Source organism: Triticum urartu, chromosome 5 (assembly GCF_003073215.2).
Source record: "Triticum urartu cultivar G1812 chromosome 5, Tu2.1, whole genome shotgun sequence".
Lineage (NCBI taxonomy): Eukaryota > Viridiplantae > Streptophyta > Magnoliopsida > Poales > Poaceae > Triticum > Triticum urartu.
Genome location: NC_053026.1, coordinates 211,537,636 through 211,559,875, shown reverse-complemented (window position 1 = coordinate 211,559,875; position 22,240 = coordinate 211,537,636). Strand labels below are relative to the sequence as shown.

Genomic DNA, 22,240 nt, shown 5'->3' with positions numbered 1-22,240 from the left:
CTAAAACATGAACTTCACATTTATATCTAGTAATTATACTATCAGTCTGCTCCCTGTGACCCTGTGTAGACATTTATAGGAAAGAAATTACCAAGGCAGACAAATGTAAAATTCCTGGAATACCAACCTAGAAGTTATGTTCGCAATGGTCATATGTAAAATTAGAAAAAACTTCACCTAGAACGGCACTTCTGTTGTACGTTCTTTTCCACAAATAATACTAGAATAAGCTCCCCCAAGCATTAAAACAAACAGGTAGAGGGCACACTCAAATTGTTAGAAACGTATGTAGCTTTCTTGCGTACTTATAAAAAGGCACTAACTAGTGGTCAAATTGAAGTAGACGTCTCCACCACTCTTTTCATTAGTACTCTCTCACCCTATCCTCATCACACAATGCCATCTGTCTCTCTCTAGAGTTCTCTCCACTGTATACTGAGGCTTCCAAAGCATAGTGCATATGCAGAAGTTGACAGCTTACCTAGTGTTATCCATATCTCAGGTAGCAGAAGTATACGACAATAAAAACAAAAAAGCTAATGTTTTGCAACTAAGCTGGACATCATACTTGTATAAGGGAAATTACTACCCGGCTTATGCAGGTGCAGAAATCTGAATTATTCAGAAGGGAGAAACTCTGAACTTGTAGCTCGATAGAACCCGAACATCTGCTTTATTTTGTGATTTGGGAGACTGAGGAGTGGCAGCGCAATAGTATACGTTTGTGTACAGATCCATAGTGCATAGCTTCCACAAAACATGTACGCAAATTATCTCTGAAGAAGCAGGGACTAGGGGACTAGCCGGTCGCAGGAGATGCATCAGTTGCTGGGTTGAAGCACACAAATGGAACAATCTCAATAGAGACTAGCAGTCCAAGTATGGCTGATTAAACCAAGGAGGTAACTTGAAGTCAAACTAATCCCGACTCTGAACTTTCCTGTAGCTTTTTGCTTTAACTGAAGCATGCTTGGGGAAAGTTGAACAGTGATTGCTTTTCCCCCAAATCTAGTTCGTTCCATTCCAAGCACCCAATAGGGAAAGTAGAGTGATGGAGAAGTCCCTAGAAATTGGGAGCACGGGTGTGGCTACTCGCTGGCCGACAATGGCACTCAACGACGATGTCGGAGAGGCACTACTGAAGTTCAGGTTCAGGTGCCCCCGCAGGCCATGGCCAGGCCAGCGCATGGACCCTTGCGAGAAACAGCCATCCGTAGGGCAGCCAACATAGAGCGGGCAGGTGCCTGGTTTGGCCAACATAGACGAAGGTGAGTTGGTCGGTGGCACGAGTGGCGCTCCACTAGTGGTGGACAGCGTGCTGACCTCGTGCGGGATGTGTTGCTGGGTAGTTGTTGCTAGCAAGATGCTACGTCAAGAAGGTCAAGGTGACTGCCGCGAGAAGGTCGACAGCGGATGCGTGCTGTTGGCCGGAGCTGTGCAACGTCAATGATGGCAGGTAGCTCCTCTTTTTTGCTCGCGGCCCTCACTTATTGAGCTTGATGGCGGAAGGTCGGCGTATGTGCTCCGGCATGGCGCAGATGAAGGAAGCAGCGACCCCGGCCAAATAAAAGGGAGCGCAGGGCGCGTGGCAGTAGCGACGAGCGCGGGGCGCAGGAAGGTTGTGGTCGGGGCAGGGCTCGGAGGTGGGTTGTGGGAGCGCGCGGGGTCGGCGGCGACGCGAATCGAACTCCAGCGACCGCGCTTGGGGACGGTGGCTCCGACCTCCCTTGCGTCCTGCATCGCCGGACGGGAGGGTCCGCGGGAGGATGTCGGCGGCGCTGCATGTGAGCCACGGCAGGAGGGTGGCGGCGGGGTTGCGGGGGAGGACGACGACGAAATGGGATTGGAGCGGGCCGCTCTGTCGCTCTGTTTTCCTTTTTTCTGGATCTCGGAAACATCGGTTGGCTCTTATACAGGCACGCCGTGATCCAAATAACTATTCTAATCCTGAAATTAAAATAGTGATAACTATTCTAATCCTGAAATTAAAATAGTGCTCACTATTTTAATTTCAGGATTAGAATAGTTATTTGGATCACGGTCAGCCTATAAGGCCGAGGAGATCCTCCCGAACTCCCGAACCGGCACAAGAGTGGAGAAAAGAAAAAAAATGATATCCACCCACCCCCGACCACTACCTCCACGAGCCCCAGCAGCCCATCCCCACCCCATCCCCCCCCTTCCCCGCCCCCCCCATGACCGCCGCCGCCCCCTGGTGCGGGCGCACCTCCCGCCGCCGGCCACCCCCACCCTGGAGCACACGAACGCTGTCGGTTGCCACGCTACCTCCCGCTCCACCCTCCGCTACGGCGGCCGCCTGCTGCCTTCTATCTCCGCGCACGCACCGCCCTCCTCGCCTGGATCCACCCCTTGTGCCACCCGATCCTGGGTCCGGTCGCTGCGCCGCCCTTGGATCCGGCCGCCGTGCTGCCCCCGCGACCGGATCCAGCCGCCGTCAACACACGCTGCCACCTCCTACTGCTGCCCGCCATCAGTCGACTTTCGGTACCGCACCACCGCCCTACCCCCCTCCTCCCTCCCGCACATCAGCGCCGGCATCCACCGCTAGCCCCCATGCGCGCCGCCCGTCCTCCCCTCTATGGCGCACCTCTGACACAATATGGACGTCTCCCTCTTCTCCCGAGAACTTCTTCTCCAACATATTCTTTGCATTATTCTTAATATCCATTCCATCTTGCAGATGCTGGTGAGCTAGAAGGTGCAAGTAGGAAGCTACCCGTGCATAAACAATGGAGATTTTTTTGCAAAAAAAGGGGTTGTCCGATCTAGTCGAAGTAGACCAAGCTATGGAAGAACAGGGTCTCACTTGTGTGTGCTTTTTAGTTCATCTTCTATGGATGATTGTACCGCTGTTGTTGATTTGTTGCTGACATGTGATGTATTTGCTTGATGTAATGCCTGAGAACAAAGTTCTGCTATGCCTGAGAATATGTGCAGTACGTGGCTGGTGTTTATGCAAATTTTAGTCAAAAAAAGAATTTTTTGATGATATGCATCTAGTTGTTGTTCGGTACTAAAATCCATATTGTAAGTGCTACCTAGTTGAACATTTTTTAAGTTCTACATTGTCAAACACAAATGGAAGTTCATGTACTATATTTTGAAAAGGAAAATGGAACTCTGGAATCATGTTGCGCAGTTCATATATAACCAACGGAGGAGTTCAAACAATCAGAACTTCTGCATTTAACAATCATATGTGCATTGTTTTTCTCATTCTTGGAAAAAAATGAGTGTGTTTATGTTGATTTAACAAGATACCAATGCAAATATAGCGTTAGTATGCAAACCTATTATGGCATACATTTCGCCTGGATTTTTTTTTGCAACTTTTGTTGCAGAAGGTCAAAATCATCGGTGAGTAAAAGCTCAAATTAAGAAAAGAGCAAGAAGTCTCATTTGTTAAAAAATTGTTCAAACAAAGTTTATAAGAAACGGACTTTACTTGTTTAAAGAATTTAGAGAAGTTTGAATTAAAAAATGGAGCAATTCAATTTTTTTTTATAAAAATGGTTTTCCGCTTTTCCAAAAAAAGAAACCTGGAAGTTCAAAGACAAAAAACGGAGCAGTTCGTTCTTCATTAAAGAAAATATAGGTTTTTTCCTGTTACTAAACAATAAAACCAAGAAGTTAAAATTAAAAATATCGAGTTGTTAAAAAAGATAAAACTAAAACAAAAACAAATTTCACCCATTTTTTAAAAAAAACTGGAAGTTCGAATTTAAAAATAACAAAGCGGTCTGATGTTCATTACAAAACTTGGATCTCCCTAGTTACTAAAGAATAAACCAGGAAGATCAAATTAAAATACAAAAGTAGTTCAATGTTTGTATACCAAGAAGGAAAAAGCGTCACCTAGAAAATGTTAGCTCTTGAAGTTCATATTTAATAAATTGAGAAATTAAAAGAAAAATTTATGGGTGCACAAAAAAAATCGCATAAACACATATTTTCTCCGTTTCTTGCAAAAAAATGGAATTTCAAATTTATATAGTGAAGCGGTTCAATGTGTATTTACAAAACTAGGATTTTTGTCGTTATTAATAGAAAAAATAGATTTCCCAGTTTCTAAAAGAAACTTAGAGGTTCAAATTTAAAAGCTCATATTTTCCGGTTACTAAAGAATAAGACAAATAAGCTATATTCAAAATGATGAAGAAGTTCGATGTTTCTAACAAAACTCTAATTTTGACATTTCTAAAAAACACACAAAGAAGTTCATATAAAAAAGTTACAGCGGCTCGATGTCTATAAAAACTTGGATTTGTTCCGTTACTAAAGTGAAAAAAGAGAAGTTCAAATTCATAACTGCGAGAAGTTCACGTACTACGTGGTGTGTGTTTCATATGAGAAAATAAAATAAAAATATTGAAATATAAAAAATTAGTTGCAAGAAGTTTAGGTGCTCGGCATGGGAAAGTTCAAAACTTCTTGTGAGAGAGGTAATCGGCACGGTGTATCATTTGTGCAACTCTCGATAAACAACAAAGAAATTACAAACAAAAAATACGTGATAGAAGTTCAAACTGAAAACAGCAGGAAGCTCGACTACTACACTGAATGCATTTCAGATGAGAATAAAACGAATAAAAAACTAAAAGCCTAAACGGTTTGTTGCAAGAAGTTCACGTGCTCCTCCTAGCATAGTTCAAAATTTATGTGCGAGACGTCCGTCGTTCATTTACATGTTGAAAAAAGAAAAAAAAACGTTGTTTTGCCATTTGAAAAACTGCTCACAAACGGCAATAAATTTGTAACACATGTCTACATGAAAACCGTGCTGCTATTCATAAGCTTTCGATCGGGTATATTGTGTGCCGCATTTCGATGAACGGTTTAAAATTTTCATGTATACCATTTAAAAACATTTTGATGTATTCAAAAAATTCTTACCTGTTGAAAAGAAGTTCATAGTGAAAACAACGATAGGTTCAAGTACTGCAAAAGGAATGCATTTTAGGTGAGAATAAAAGTATAGAAAAAATAAAAGTTTAAAAGGTTTGTTGAAAGAAGTTCAAGTGCTTTGTCCGGAGAAATTCAAAATTCTTGCGAGAGAGGTTCATCTTGTATTTCCATGTTCGATTTTTTCCGTATAAAAATCAAATACAATTATGTACTCAAGATATAAAAAGTTGAAGTTCAAATTGAAATAACAGAGAAGTTCAGAGTTTATTAAAACCTAGGATTTACCTGTTCAAAAAATAAAAAACACAACGCCATTTTTGTACTTTTAAAAACAACTCATAAACGAAAAAAATGGTTGCTAGAAGTTCAAGTGCTTGGTGAGGAAAAGTTTAAAAAATTCTTGTGAGAGAGGTTCACCGTGTATTTAGATGTCCAAAATACGTAAAAAAATGTTGTTTTTTGGGTTTTAAAATAATGGTCTCAAACCAGAGAGAAGTTCAAAGTGATAATAACCAAAAGTTCACGTACTGCATGGTGTGTGTTTCGTATAAGAAAAATACAATAAAGTAAAATAGAGTGAAGTTCAAACAGACATGCCCCAGAAGTTCAACTACTTCACACAGTGCAAAAAACAGCACGTCAAAAACAGAGTGAGGTTCAAACAGACATGCCCGTGAAGTTCAACTACTTCACGCAGTGCGTTTCCATTCGCAATGAAGGAAAAAATCATGATCTCGTCATTTCTCTAATTTACTTCAAAACAACAGGAATATCATCTATGTAAGTTCAAGTCCTCGATCGAAGAAAGTTAAAAAATATTGTGAGACAGGTTTGTACAAAAAGAGTATCATTTGTGTAACACTGACGAAATGGATGAGAAAATTACAAAGGAAAATACGTCACAAAAGTTCAACGTGAAAACAGAACGAAGTTCAACTACTATAGTGAATGAATTTGAGATGAAAAACTTTTAAAATCGTCGCGAGTATGAAAAAATGATCAACACGGGAAAGTTGCGTGTTTACAATAGCTTTCCATCAGTATATCACTTGCTCAATTCTAGTGAGTGGATGGAGAGTTACGAGCAGTGGATGAAGAGCTACGAGCAAGAAAAGAACGTGAAAAAATAGAGTGAAGTTCAGGTACACGCGCCGAGAAGTTCAGGTTCTTCACACGGTGCATTTTCGAAGAATCTGTTTCGCGATAAAGGCAGAACGCATGATCCCGCCGTTTTCGAAATTACTTGAAAATGTCTAGGAATGAGAGAAAACCATCAACATGAAAAAGTTTCGCATTTTCCGTAGCTTTTCAGCGGTATATTATTTGCCCCATTCCGATAAAGTTTGTAGAAATTACGGTGAAAATACACTTTTCGCCATTTTTGAAACTGACTTAAAACCGTAAAGAATTGGGAGAAACAATACATACCAAAAAGTTTCGCATTTGTTCAAGCTTCCCAACGTCATATCATTTGCTGCATTCGGACGCACGGTTAAAAACTTAGCTCGAAAATACGAACTCGGCAGGACTTAGACCATTTTCTAAATTACTCTTAAACCATTCAAAATTAGAAAAAAAAAACTTTTAAGATGAAAAAGTAGCGCATTTTCATAAGCTTTCCAACGCCGTATCATATGCCTCCATTGGATTAGCCGTTTAGAAATGACATCGCAAAAACGAACTCAGCTGTTCGGTTTACGAAATTTTACGTTTTTTTCAAAGTACTCTTTAACCATAGGGAATTAGAGAAAACTTTTAACATGTGGAAGGAGCGGTTTTGCAGCAGCTTTTCAATGCCATATTATATGGCTCATCCCGATAAACGGTTTAGAAATGCGATCGAAAATACGATTCACGTTTTTTGTGCGAAGAAAAAATGGTTTTCAAAACTGCTCTTAAACCGCTTATATTTTGCCAAAAAATTAAGTTGGGTCATGATATTGGTGTCCATAGCTTTCCAACGGTATATCGCAAGCCCCATTTGGGCAATGTTGGCGGAAGTTCAACCTAGTTCACAGGGAAGTTCAATGTACTACTAGCGGGGCAGGTCAGGTTGTGATCAGAATATTATTCTGATCCCGTGATCAGAATAGTGTTTATGTGTGTGTGTGTGTGTGTATTGGGCCTTTTCTATTTTTATGGCCTCTTTTTTCGTCTGGAGTCTCATCCCGACTTGTGGGGGAATCATATTCTCCATCATCCTTTCCTTACTGGGACAATGCTCTAATAATGATGATCATCACACTTTTATTTTCTTACAACTCAAGAATTACAACTCGATACTTAGAACAAGATATGACTCTATATGAATGCCTCCGGCGGTGTACCGGGATATACAATGACTCATGAGTGACATGTATGAAAGAATTATGAACGGTGGCTTTGCCACAAATACAATGTCAACTACATGATCACGCAAAGCAATATGACAATGATGGAGCGTGTCATAGTAAACGGAACGGTGGAAAGTTGCATTGCAATATATCTCGGAATGCCTATGGAAATGCCATGATAGGCAGGGTATGGTGGCTGTTTTGAGGAAGGTATATGGTGGGTGTATGATACCGGCGAAAGGTGCGCGGTATTAGAGAGGCTAGCAATGGCGGAAGGGTTAGAGTGCGTATAATCCATGGACTCAACATTAGTCATAAAGAACTCATATGCTTATTGCAAAAATCTATAAGTTATCAAAGCAAAGTATTACGCGCATGCTCCTAGGGGGATAGATTGGTAGTAAAAGACCATCGCTCGTCCTCGACCGCCACTCATAAGAAAGACAATCAATAAATAAATCATGCTCCGACTTCATCACATAACGGTTCACCATACGTGCATGCTACGGGAATCACAAACTTTAACACAAGTATTTCTCAAATTCACAACTACTCAACTAGCATGACTCTAATATCACCATCTCCATATCTCAAAACAATTATCAAGTATCAAACTTCTCATAGTATTCAACACACTCATAAGAGAATTTTATTATTAATCTTGTATACCTAGCATATTAGGATTATTTAAGCAATTTACCATGATATTTAGGACTCTAAAAATAATCTAAGTGAAGCATGAGAGATCAATAGTTTCTACAAAACAAATCCACCACCGTGCTCTAAAAGATATAAGTGAAGCATAAGAGCAAAACTATATAACTCAAAAGATATAAGTGAAGCACATAGAGTATTCTAATAATTTCGGAATCATGTGTGTCTCTCTCAAAAAGGTGTGTACAGCAAGGATGATTGTGGTAAACTAAAAAGCAAAGACTCAAATCATACAAGACGCTCCAAGCAAAACACACATCATGTGGTAAATAAAAATATAGCTCCAAGTAAAGTTACCGATAGAAGTAGACGAAAGAGGGGATGCCTTCCGGGGCATCCCCAAGCTTTGGCTTTTAGGTGTCCTTAGATTATATTGGGGGTGCCATGGGCATCCCCAATCTTAGGCTCTTGTCACTCCTTGTTCCATAATCCATCAAATCTTTACCCAAAACTTGAAAACTTCACAACACAAAACTTAAAGTAGAAAATCTCGTGAGCTCCGTTAGCGAAAGAAAACAAAAGACCACTTCAAGGTACTGTAATGAACTCATTATTTATTTATATTTGTGTTAAACCTACTATATTCTAACTTCTCTATGGTTTATAAACTATTTTACTAGCCATAGATTCATCAAAATAAGCAAACAACACACGAAAAACAGAATCTGTCAAAAACAGAACAGTCTGTAGTAATATGTAGCTAGCGCAAGATCTGAAACCCCAAAAATTCTAAAATAAATTGCTGGACGTGAGGAATTTATCTATTAATCATCTTAAAAAATAATTAACTAAATATCACTTTCCAAATAAAAATGGCAGCAGTTCTCGTGAGCGCTAAAGTTTCTGTTTTTTACAGCAGGATTAACAAGACTTTCCCCAAGTCTTCCCAACGGTTCTACTTGGCACAAACACTAATTAAACACAAAAAACACAACCAAAACATAGGCTATATAAATTATTTATTACTAAACAGGAGCAAAAAGTAAGGAATAAAAATAAAATTGGGTTGCCTCCCAACAAGCGCTATTGTTTAACGCCCCTAGCTAGGCATAAAAAGCAAGGATAGATCTAGGTATTGCCATAATAGTAAGATAGATCATTAAAACTCATTTCACATTCTCTATGTTCAGCAGCAAGTTTTCTTTGAGGCAAGCAAAAGTAATCAAAAGGGCTAAATTTAATGGGACAAAAGTCCCCAAGATCAACTTTGGGAGGTATAGGTTCCTCCTTTGGCCCTTCGTATTGCACCACCAATTCATCATTATATGCATTCTTTTGACAGAACTTTGTGAGCCTATACTCAAGAGAATATACTAGTTCATTATTTCGAATGGCCAAATCATCATTAAGTTCAGAAATTCTATCAACTAAACATTAGTAGGAACCCTTTTTCTAAGATTTTCATTGAAAGCAACATAGTCTAGAGATTGAAAATGCATTATTTCTTCTTGATCAAAAAGTATAGCCTTTATGGGAGGACGGCAAGCTTCCACCCTATAATGGGCAAAGATTTCTTTGGCCTCTTTTATTATGAATCTAAACTCATGAGCCAAAAAGATAGTAGTGGCACGCTTAACAGAAGAATGCTCAATATTAGAAAATTCTAGGAAAATCCTTTGTATGCAAGGGTGCATGTGCATGAATTGTCTTTCAAGTTCAACTACAAGCATGGCAATAGCGTCCACAAGACTACTAGTTCTATGAAGGATAGAACTACCAATAGAAGGTAAAGCATCGACACAAGTAAATAAATCTTGGATAACTCCTTTTCCAATAATATAACCACTACCAATACGGAATTTTTTGTATGTAAGATAGGGGGTTCTTCAGCAGGAGCATCAAATTTTTTCATGATATTATTATTGTCCATATCGACAATAATTTTCCCAATTTCAGACATAACGGCAGAAAATGCAAAAGGCAAAGAGAGGCAAATAGAGAAAGATAGGGAGGATAGAGAGAGAGGGCGAACAAAATGGCAAGGGTGAAGTGAGGGAGAGGAAAATGAGAGGCAAATGGCAAATAATGTAATGCGGGAGATAAGGGTTTGTGATGGGTACTTGGTATGTTGACTTTTGCGTAGACCTCCCCGGCAACGGCGCCAGAAATCCTTCTTGCTACCTCTTGAGCACTTGTGTTGGTTTTCCCTTGAAGAGGAAAGGGTGGTGCAACAAAGTAGCGTAAGTATTTCCCTCAGTTTTTGAGAACCAAGGTATCAATCCAGTAGGAGGCTACGCGCGAGTCCCTCGCACCTACACAAAACAAATAAATCCTCGCAACCAACACGATAAGGGGTTGTCAATCCCTACACGGTCACTTACGAGAGTGAGATCTGATAGATATGATAAGATAATATTTTTGGTATTTTTATGATAAAGATGCAAAGTAAAATAAAAGCAAAGGAAAAAGCAAAGGAAATAACTAAGTATTGGAAGATTAATATGATGAAGATAGACCCGGGGGCCATAGGTTTAACTAGTGGCTTCTCTCAAGAGCATAAGTATTTTACGGTGGGTGAACAAATTACTGTTGAGCAATTGACAGAATTGATCATAGTTATGAGAATATATAGGTATGATCATGTATATAGGCATCACGTCCGAGACAAGTAGACCGAATCCTGCCTGCATCTACTACTATTACTCCACACATCGACCGCTATCCAACATGCATCTAGAATATTAAGTTCACAAGAATAGAGTAACGCCTTAAGCAAGATGACATGATGTAGAGGGATAAACTCATGCAATATGATGAAAACCCCATCTTGTTATCCTCGATGGCAACAATACAATATGTGCCTTGCTGCCCCTACTGTCACTGGGAAAGGACACCGCAAGATTGAACCCAAAGCTAAGCACTTCTCCCATTGCAAGAAAGATCAATCTAGTAGGCCAAACCAAACTGATAATTTTAAGAGACTTGCAAAGATAACCAATCATACATAAAAGAATTCAGAGAAGATTCAAATATTGTTCATAGATAAACTTGATCATAAACCCACAATTGATCGGTCTCAACAAACACACCACAAAAGAAGATTACATCGAATAGATCTCCACAAGAGAGGGGGAGAACTTTGTATTGAGATCCAAAAAGAGAGAAGAACCCATCTAGCTAATAACTATGGACCCAAAGGTCTGAGGTAAACTACTCACACTTCATCGGAGAGGCTATGGTGTTGATGTACAAGCCCTCCGTGATCGATGCCCCCTCCAGCGGAGCTCCGGAACAGGCCCCAAGATGGGATCTCGTGGATACAGAAAGTTACGACGGTGGAATTAGGGTTTTGGCTCCGTATCTAATCGTTTGGGGGTACGTAGGTATATATAGGAGGAAGAAGTACGTCGGTGGAGCAACAGGGGGCCCACGAGGGTGGAGGGCGCGCCTTGGGGGGGGGGGGTAGGCGCGCCCCCTACCTCGTGACCTCCCTATTGGTTGCTTGACGTAGGGTCCAAGTCTCCTGGATCTTGTTCGTTCCAAAAATCACGTTCCTGAAGGTTTCATTCTGTTTGGACTCCGTTTGATATTCCTTTTCTTCGAAACCCTAAAATAGTCAAAAAACAACAATTCTGGGCTGCGCCTCCGGTTAATAGGTTAGTCCCAAAAATAATATAAAAGTGGATAATAAAGCCCAATAATGTCCAAAACAGAAGATAGTATAGCATGGAGCAATCAAAAATTATAGATACGTTGGAGACGTATCATTATGAAACCAAGGTATCGAACCAGTAGGAGAACCAAGCAACACAACGTAAATAGCCCCTGCACACAAATAACAACACCTCGCAACCCGACGAGTTAAAGGGGTTGTCAATCCCTTTCGGTAACGACGCCAGAAATTGGCGTGTGACGAGAGAAAGTTGTAAATATTGATAGATCGAACGCCAAATAAAATAAATTGCAGCAAGATATTTTTGGATTTTTGGTTTAATAGATCTGAAAATAAAAGCAAGGAAAAAGTAGATCGCAAAGGCAAATATAGACCCGGGGGCCATAGGTTTCACTAGTGGCTTCTCTCGAGAAAAATAGCAAACTGTGGGTAAACGAATTACTGTTGGGCAATTGATAGAACATCAAATAATTATGACAATATCGAGGCAATGATCATTACATAGGCATCATGTCCATGATTAGTAGACCGACTCCTGCCTGCATCTACTACTATTATTCCACACATCGACTGCTATCCAGCATGCATCTAGTGTATTAAGTTCATGGAAAAATAGATTAATGCAATAAGAATGATGACATGATGTAGACAAGATCCGTTTATCTATATGGCGGTAGATATTGATCTCGTTTTTTATCCTTAGTAGCAACGATACATACGTGTCAGTTCCCTTTCTGTCACTAGGATCAAGCACCGTAAGATCGAACCCACTACCGGGAACCTCTTCCCATTGCAAGATAAATAGATCGAGTTGGCCAGACAAAACCCAAATATCAGAGAAGAAATACGAGGCTATAAGAGATCACACATAAAAGAGATCAAAGAAACTCAAATACTTTCATGGATATAAAAACATAGATCTGATCATAAACTCGAAGTTCATCGATCCCAACAAACACACCGCAAAAGAGTTACATCATATGGATCTCCAAGAGACCATTGTATTGAGAACCAAGAGAGAGAGAGATGAAGTCATCTAGCTACTAACTACGGACCTGAAGGTCTACAAGGAACTACTCACACATCATCGGAGAGGCACCAATCGAAGTGGTGAACCCCTCCGTGATGGTGTTTAGATTGGATCTGGTGTTTCTGGACTCTGCGGCGGCTAGATGAATATTTCGTCGACCCCCTAGGGTTTTGGGAATATTTTGGTATTTATAGAGCAAAGAGGCGGTCCAGGGGGCGCCCGAGGTGGGCACAACCCACCTGGGCGTGCCAGGGCCTCCTGGCGCGCCCTGGTGGGTTGTGTCCCCCTCGGGGCACCCCCCAGGTGTAACCAGGGCCCATTGCCTTTCTTCTGGCCCATAAAAAATCATCGTAAAGTTTCATGCCATTTGGACTCCGTTTGATATTGATTTCCTGCGATGTAAAAAACATGAAAAAAACAGGAACTGGCACTGGGCACTATGTCAATAGGTTAGTACCAAAAATGATATAAAATGACTATAAAATGATTATAAAACATCCAAGATTGATAATAAAACAACATGGAACAATCAAAAATTATAGATACGTTGGAGACGTATCAGCGCCTCGCGCCGCTCGCGCCACAGCCGTGGTGGCACGCGCCGCCGACCCGGAAACTCACGCCGAGGGCTCCTTGCACGAGCTCGTGGTGTGGGTGGCGATGCCGCCGAGCACCTGGATAAGGTTCCCGCAGTTCTTTGCTGAAGAGATGCTGCCAAGGGGGCCACTCGAGCTGTGTCTGCAGCACGCCGAGTGCGGCACCCCAGCGACGAGAGCAGAGGTTGAGGCCGTCTCCCCGGGTGTGACGCCCCCGATTCGATCGTACACTAATCATACACGCAAACGTGTACGATCAAGATCAGGGACTCACGGGAAGATATCACAACACAACTCTACAAATAAAATAAGTCATACAAGCATCATATTACAAGCCAGGGGCCTCGAGGGCTCGAATACAAGAGCTCGATCATAGACGAGTCAGCGGAAGCAACAATATCTGAGTACAGACATAAGTTAAACAAGTTTGCCTTAGAAGGCTAGCACAAACTGGGATACAGATCGAAAGAGGTGCAGGCCTCCTGCCTGGGATCCTCCTAAACTACTCCTGGCCGTCCTCAGCGGGCTGCATGTAGTAGTAGGCACCTCCCGAGTAGTAGTAGTCGTCGTCGACAGTGGCATCTGGCTCCTGGGCTTCAACGTTTGTTTGCAGCAATCGGGTATAGAAAGGGAGAAAAGAGGGAGCAAAGCAACCGTGAGTACTCATCCAAATTACTCACAAGCAAGGAGCTACACTACATATGTATGCATTGGTATCAAATGGAATAAGGGTATCATAGGTGGACTGAACTGCAGAATGCCGGAATAAGAGGGGATAGCTAGTCCTTTCGAAGACTATGCTTCTGGTAACCTCCATCTTGCAGCAGGAGAAGATAGTAGATGGTAAGTTCACCAAGTAGCATCGTGTAGCATAATCCTAACCAATGATCCTCCCCTCGTCGCCCTGTGAGAGAGTGATCACCGGTTGTATCTGGCACTTGGAAGGGTGTGTTTTATTAAGTATCCGGTTCTAGTTGTCATAAGGTCAAGGTACAACTCCGGGTCATCCTTTTATCGAGGGACACGACTATTCGAATAGATCAACTTCCCTACAGGGGTGCACCACATAACCCAACACCCTCGATCCCATTTGGCCGGACACATTTTCCTGGGTCATGCCCGGCCTCGAAAGATCAACATGTCGCAGCCCTACCTAGGCACAACAGAGAGGTCAGCACGCTGGTCTAAATCCTATGGCGCAGGGGTCTGGGCCCAACGCCCATTGCACACCTGCACGTTGCGAGGGCGGTCGGAAGCAGACCTAGCCTAGTAGGCGTTCCAGTCCAATCCGGCGAGCGCCGCTCAGTCGCTGACGTCACGAAGGCTTCAGCTGATACCATGATGTCGAGTGCCCATAACTGTCCCCGCGTAGATGGTTAGTGCGTATAGGCCAGTGGCCAGACTCAGATCAAATACCAAGATCCCATTAAACGTGTTATCTTGAAATAACCGCGAACGCCGACCAGTGGTCTCAACCTGCCCTGTCGCTCCGCCACAAAGATCCACTCAGAGGGCCGTCGGGACAAACGTCCTTTCGGACCCAATCCGTGAATCACTCGCGGGTACTCCTACGAGCCGAACCGTCTTTAGTCACCACAAGTATCATATATTATGTATATAAGTATATATCCGTGACCACCTCCCGAGAGATCACGGCCCGGCAGACGGACAAGAATGTAGGGCCACTGATGATAAACTAGCATCCTATACTAAGCATTAGGATTGTAGTTAAAGGTAACAACAATAGTAGCAAGGACAGGCTATGCATCAGGATAGAATTAACGGAAAGCAGTAACATGCTACACTACTCTAATGCAAGCAGTATAGAGGAGAGTAGGCGATATCTGGTGATCAGGGGGGGCTTGCCTGGTTGCTCTGGCAAGTAGGGGTCGTCAACAACGTAGTCGAATGGGGCACCAGCAGCGGCGTCGGTCTCGTAGTCTACCGGAGAAAAGAGGGGGAAGAAATAATGAATATAATGCTAACAGATGCATAACGATGCATGACATGACAAGTAGCGGTGCTATGTGTGCCCTAACGCGGTATGAGGTGATACCGGTAAAGGGGGGGAAACATCCGGGAAAATATCCCCGGTGTTTCGCATTTTCGGACAGATGAATCGGAGGGGAAAAGTTGCGTATTTGCTATGCTAAGGATGCGTGGCGGACAAACGGGCTACGTATCCGGATTCGTCTCGTCATTCTGAGCAACTTTCATGTATAATACTTTTTCATCTAACATACAGATTATTTTCTATTAATTTTCAAAGATTTAAACAATTTCTAAAATTTCTGGATTTATTTTAATTGTTTTAAACCAAGTTGACCAAGTCAACTTTGACTAGTCAAAAGGGCAGGGTGTGGCCCACATGTTATAGGTCGTACCTAAACAAATAAGTAAAACTAATCTAATTGAAAGGGACCCACATGTCATCTACACATTACGCTATTTAGTCACTAGTCTAATCCTAAAACTAATCTATCTCTAATTAATCAAGCCGGCCAGAGGCACAACCGGATGTGCAAGTTGTGCACGCATGCACGACCATGCCCAAGCGTCAGCCATGCTCAGGCATCAGCAGGAGCCGGCTGCAGCAGCTAGTGGCAGCGGTAAGCGTAGCAATAGTTGCCAAGCAGAGTAGCATAAGCAATGGCGGCAGCAATTAGGAGCAGCAACAACAGGAACAAGCAGCGAGCAGCAGCATCGCAAGAGCAGCAGCACGCAGGCGCGGGTGGCCGCAGGTGTGCAAGCGTGAACAGGGGCAGCAACAACAACATGTGCGGCATGGGCATGGTGGTGTGCACGCACGACGGTGCAGGGGCACGAACAGGGCAAAGGCCAGCGCGGGCAAGAGCGGATAGGGGGCGCGCGGGGGCATGGCGGGCAGTGGCTGGTGTGGCCGGCGCGGTGGGGCGCAGGAAGGCGCGGCGAGCACGGGCAAGGGCAGCAGCAGGAGGTGCGCAATGGCAGGCGTCGGCAGGAGCAAACGGCAGCAGAAGCAACACACATGTGTACGCGGAGGCTCGGGCGAGATCCAACCATGGCGTGCAGCGACGTAAAAGTAACGGGTCGAAGCCAAGATCGAGGGGAATCGGAAGATGAGCTCACCACAAAGCTCGTGGACGAGGTTAGGGAGCGCGGGGTGGCCGGAACGCGGCGAATCCGATGACGAACGGCGGCGGCCGTGGCGGAGAAGATAGCGGAGAAGGCGATGATGTGGTGCGTCCCCGATCGATTCAGAGTACCCAGGCGAAGGAGACGTTGACAGCGAAGCTCTTGGACAAGTTGGCGCGGCACGGGACGGCTCCGGAGCACAAGATCGACGACGTGTGTGACGGCGGGGGTTCGGGCGTGTGCGGGGCAAGAGCTATGGCGCGAGGGAAGGGGAGGCGTGGCCTAGGGTTTGCAGGGGGCCGCAAGCGACGGTTTTAACCAACAGGGGACGGGGGGATGGCTGGCACGTGTAGGGCGCCATGGGGATGGCCTCCACGCAGCCCCAGCTCTTGTAGCGGGAGGTAGAAGATATGTGGGGAGGGGTTTTTGGGCTGGGCCTAACTGTTGGTTTAAGGCCCAGGGGCACAGTGACGTCTTAGCTCTTTTCTCTTTCCATTTTCTTTTGCTACTTCTTTTATTCTTTTCTGTTTTGTTTTTCTCTACTGTTTTCTATTTATTTTATCTAACAAATGAACTTTGTTAAATGTTCCACTTAGCAAATAAATACCAGACAATATTATAAGGCAGCACACAAAGTTATAATTTATTTTGAAAAGGTTAGATATTTATTTAAATTGAAACGGTCAATTCAATTGTTGCTAACCCTGTTTTAAAATAGGTTAGAGGCACTTTATTAATTCAAGATATGTTGGATAATTCATGACAATTAGTTAGAGAATATTTTCAACTCAGTCTATATTTTTAATTTACTATTTCAGAATTTAGTAATTTGACTTGCATTTGAATTTGGATCTAATTTTGATTTTTGGAAAAGTGGCAATTAGCATAGTGATGCTGATGACATGGCCACCATTAATGGGGGATTACTGTAGCTTGATTATCCGGGCGTCACACCGGGCAAGATCTTCATGACCCGTGGATGGGGCGAGGTTGCCCGTGTGTGTCGCGCGGAGGGGGCCCTCGCCATCCATTTCGAGTACGGCGGCGCCTCCACACTGTTCTTCAAGGTCTTTGATGAGGAAGGCCGCCGCCTGGAGTGCTGCCCTGAAGGGGGTCACCAAGACGGCGCCGGGGTTGGCGCTGGGCTTGCCCTTTGTCCCGCCGACAACTCCTTCAGCAGCAGCGACGGCTCCTGGGAGTCCAGCGACTCTCCCGAGCCTGATGAGACTCCGGAGACGAGAAACGACAGCTACGTGCCCCCGAGCTCTCGCCGTGCCCGGAGCGCAGCAGCAGCGTCCGCCCGTCGTCGTCGCTGATCTGGATGGGGTTGACGTCGGGCCCTCATGGCCCACTGTTGATGATGGCGTTGGTGGCAACACATGTAGATATGATTCCTAGAAACCTCCTTCTTTTGTTCCCTGCGAGGAATCGAGATGAACCCCGTGGGGGTGTGTAAAGAATTTGTAACACTTTTGCATCAACGTCATTCTTATTGCGAAATTTGTGACTGCATGTCTTGCTTTCGCATTTCCCCCCTTTTCGTCCTCGCGGTAGCTTAGTGCTCTACGCCGACAGGTCCCAGTCCTAAGGAAGGCGTCAGCCATCGGTGGTATGCTAGGTCGCGATGCCGTGGTGAAGGCCAGGAGGTGAGCCGCCGAAGGTCCGGTAAAAGCTCCTGAGTCACGATGCTCAGGAGGTCCCCCTTGGCGTGCAACCAGCTCCCTAAAGGCAAAAAAGGAAGGCGAAACTACCGGAGCAAGGCTCCAGGAGCCGAAAATCTGAAGTCACGAGCTGGGCTGTCTTGAATACGTGACTTATCTTAGCGATTCGGATCGATTCCTTGTGTGGCGCCCGATTTATGCGCCGCTGATGGTGACACCGTCAGGTTGTGTCCATGCCAGCTCCCCCCTTTCACTCTCTCCTGAGTGCTCTACGTCCTCGGGTCCCGACCCTCGAGCAAGCTCAGCCGCCGCTGGTATGCCAGGTCACGATGTCGTGGTCAAGGCCAGGGGTGAGGGCTGGAGAGTCAGTAAGGGCTCCTGAGGCACGATGCTTAGGAGTCCTCCCTTTAACGCCCAAGCGAAAAGCATGAAAGGGAGCAGCCAGCGGGGCCACCTGCAGCTAGGCTCCGGAGATTTCTGCAGGTTAGTGCGAGGAGAGAGAGTAGCCCATAGCTGCGCTTGCCGCCCTGCCATTGCTCCTTCCGTGAGAAGATGGAGGCACTGTGGATCTGGTGAGGTGTCCTCCACGGAGCAGGCCGCGGGCCAGAGCTCGATCACACAGGTTTATCAGTGTTGTAGGGACGGCCCCGAGCACAAGCATCGTGCCAGCATGTGAGACTCCCGTTGTGGTATGAGAAAGTGACCGATCAGCAACGCGGGGGGCCGCGATGAGCAAGTACCAGGTAAGCAATGGTTATAAAGCAACTCATGCGAGGAGGCAAGCCAGTTTAGATAGATGCAAGAATGATGCATGCCACCAGGATAGACCCAAGCGGCCTGGGGATGATGCAGCCCGTGGGGCGCCCCCAGCTGAGTAAGCTAAAGATGCAAAAGGATATGCGTCGTAGGGATAGGCCCATGCGACTTGGGGATGATGCTGCCCGAGGGGCGCTCCCAACTGAATGAACTGGAAAGAGTCACCTGATACCGCTGCTGGAGATGTGTTCGGGTAGCTGAAGATGCATGCTGAAGAAGCTGCCCCTCACGAGCCGCCAGGGCCCTGAGCCTCAGGAGACTTAGGGGGCCCAAGTGGCTCCTGAAGAACTGTCACCGCCTCCACTAGGGAAGCGTGGTGCCTCGCCTCCTGAGCTGCTAGAATGCTCTGTAGGTGGAGCTGGAAGGTGACAGACGCATCTGGCAGGCCGAAAGGCATGCGAACGTAGATATGAGGGGGACCCTCGCGTCGTCCAACACTCGATGGCCAGAAGCGCCCCTGAGATGCGGCCCTGTTGGACCCTGGAATGTCGACGCAGATGCGTAGCTCGTCGCCCTCGTTGGGACGCGGAGCTGCGCCAGGTAGTGGGCGGTGGTCGCCGCACATGGCTCTTGCTTCCTGAAGCTCCTCGATCGCCTTGGTGATGAACTCCTAAGCACTAGGTGTCGTGGTTCTAAGACTCACAGTAGAATGGGGGTAGGTATGAGGAGGCAAGATCCTAGCTATGGAGTAGTTGTACACATGAGTTTACGAGTTCAGGCCCTTCACGAAGGAACTAACAGCCCTACGTCTCGGTGCCCGGAGGTGGTCGACTAGAGTGCGTATATGTGTGTGTTTACCAAGGATGCGAACCCTTGTCCTAGAGGAGGGGGTGGCTTATATAGAGTGCGCCAGGACCCCAGCTCCCCTCTGTTACACAGGGTTCAATGTACATTAAGAGTGGAACGTTACTGGTAACGCTAGCAATTAAGTGATATAAATGATAATTAAGTCTATGAGTAAACACCCGACTGTTGTTGCGTAGAGTGGCTTTAGATCTTCTGTACGTTGAGTGGTTTCTGTGATGGTCGAGTGTCATTGATTCTTCCGAGTGGAATGCCTCTGGTCGAGTGGATGATGGTACCCTTCGAATGCTTCTGGCTTTAGGGCGATGACCTTGGGGAGGGCGTCTAGGTCAGGCCTATGACCCTACCCTAAGTACATAGCTTCATCATTAGCCCCCGAATGGTTCGGGGCTTGAGTGGAGAAGGAGTTGAGAATTCCTCCGATTCAATTTCCGTGCTTCGGGAGCGTATTATTTGCGACCAAGTGAACAATTATGATGATCTCAACTTCTTTTCAGTCGCCTTGATCCATTCTTGTTTCTGCCGAGTGAACTTTACTGTGATGTTTTGAGTACTAATATGGAAAAGATCTTCCGTCTGACAAGTTTCCTTGCTACGAGCGGATATCGTGGGATCCGAATTTTGGGAAGCGTGCGGGATGGGGGAGGCTGCAGTAATTGGAGGGGATTAGGCAAGGCCGCCTCGATCACCGCACCACCTTTTTCGCCACATACCTCACGCGCGACTGTTGCAGGATTTGACTGGATCTTCCGGACCCACAGGTCAACCACTCGGAAGCGGCCTCATATAGAGTGCCAGATCGGGGTTTTGTGCGCAGCGCGTCCCCATTCTCCTCCTTTCTCCGCCATCCCCATCTCCGCTCTCAGTGCCGCTGCTCCATTCGAGCTTCGCCTGCGACTATGGGGAAGGAGAAGACGGTGGCCCTAGAGCGCGCAAAGAAGGCGACGACGAAGGCGAAGGGGAAGAGGTCCAACCGGGGCGGATCCTCGTCGAGATCCGGCCTGCCGCGCGGCTGGATCCAGGGCGACTGGACCCGGTCAACGATCAGCCAAGACGACATCGATGATCTGGTTGAGGGGGGGGGCTGATTCCCCATGAATCGGTGCGGCTTTCGGAAGGAGAGACCGAACCGCATCCACGTGATGGTGAGTGCGTTCTCCTCGCAACTCATGTTGACCGTGGATTTTCTCTGGCTCCCCAACCTTTCTTCCGGGGATTCTTGAAATTCTTTGGAGCACAACTTCACCACTTCAATCCCAACTCCATCGTATATCTTGCCCCCTATGTGTCCATGTGCGAGAACTTCTTAGGTTGTAGGCCACACTGGGGTCTTCTCAAGCACATTTTCACTTGTCGTTCTCAGTCGGTCAAGAAGGCCAATCCGAGTGACGAGAGGACGCGCGTGATTCAGATGTGCGGGGGTCTTGGGATTTAGATGAGAAGTAAAAGCACTTTCCCAGCCATGATCCTTCCCGAGTCGATCCGAGGCTGGCAGTCGACCTGGTTTTATTGCAAAGACCAGCCGACTCCAGGTCAGTCGACCGGGCTCCCTGCTTTCTCCATGGCTCGGGTCGAGAAGCCCTCCGCATTGAAAGTGATCCCAGAGGAGAGAGCACAGGTGAAGGTGTTGGTCGAGCGGGTGGTCCAGCTCGTCCGGGACGGCGTGTCCGGTATGGATCTACTGGAGGTATTCCTCAAACGACGTATCCAGCCGCTCCAAGCTCGTGATCATCCAATGTGGATGTACTCGAGCATTGAGGATTCCACTCGGATCCACCCGGAAGAGGTCGACGAGGACACGGTGGAGAAGTGGCTGAGAGGCATCACAGGCAACAAGGATAACCCCAGGGGGTCCAGGAGGGTCGCTCCATTCGACCATTCGCGCCAGCCAGACCAGGCCTGACTCTAGATTGCCGAGTACTTTTTTGATTAATCATGTAACCGCCTGTTGACGACTGACTGTTTTTTGCTTTGCTTGTTATCTTTCAGGCTCTTACTGAGATGTATTCAATGCCCAATGGAGAGCAGGAGCAGGACTCGGAGGAGGAGGCGAGTGGAGGCGATAGCAGCGAGTGGCACTCGGACGAGGAGGAGGGCAAGGAGAGTGGCGACCCAAGTGATGAAGAAGAGGTCAACTTGCCTCCTCGCAGAGAAAAAAGGTCCAAGCACGCTCACGACCCAGTAAGCCTCCATGACACGGTGGCCGCACCGACTGGGCAGTCTTCGAAGTGTCCCCGGACACCCTCTCCAGTGCCGACTGAGAGGACACCGAAGCAATCTAAAGTTGCACCTCCTCCAGCGCCGAAACCACCGAAGGCTGCATCATCCAAACCGCCGAAGGCTTTGCCCAAGATCAAAGTGGCCATTCCTACTATCTCTGGGTAATAATCCGACCTGATCCTTTGGTTGACTAGGTGTAGCAAACGTGACCGACTGAACATTGAAATTTGCAGAGCTGCTACCTCTGGGACTTCCACCCGCCAGTATGAAGATGAGGAGATGGAAGATGCAGTCACCACCAACCCAGGTACAACTCTCGTGATCTTGTCCTTGATTACATGGTCGATTAAATTCTGGCGACTCATCTAGGGTCGACTGATTTCTTTGCAGCCCCTCCCAATGTCATTGAACTT

At 45.8% G+C, this 22,240-nt stretch overlaps 1 long non-coding RNA gene across 1 annotated transcript; it reads left to right on the top strand.

The window, feature by feature from the left end:
* The first annotated feature begins 2,087 nt into the window (after positions 1-2,087).
* On the top strand, positions 2,088-3,010 carry LOC125555825. Its single transcript, XR_007304888.1, has 2 exons — positions 2,088-2,505; positions 2,702-3,010. It is a non-coding gene; the product is annotated as an uncharacterized LOC125555825 (long non-coding RNA).
* The last annotated feature ends 19,230 nt before the right edge of the window (positions 3,011-22,240 follow it).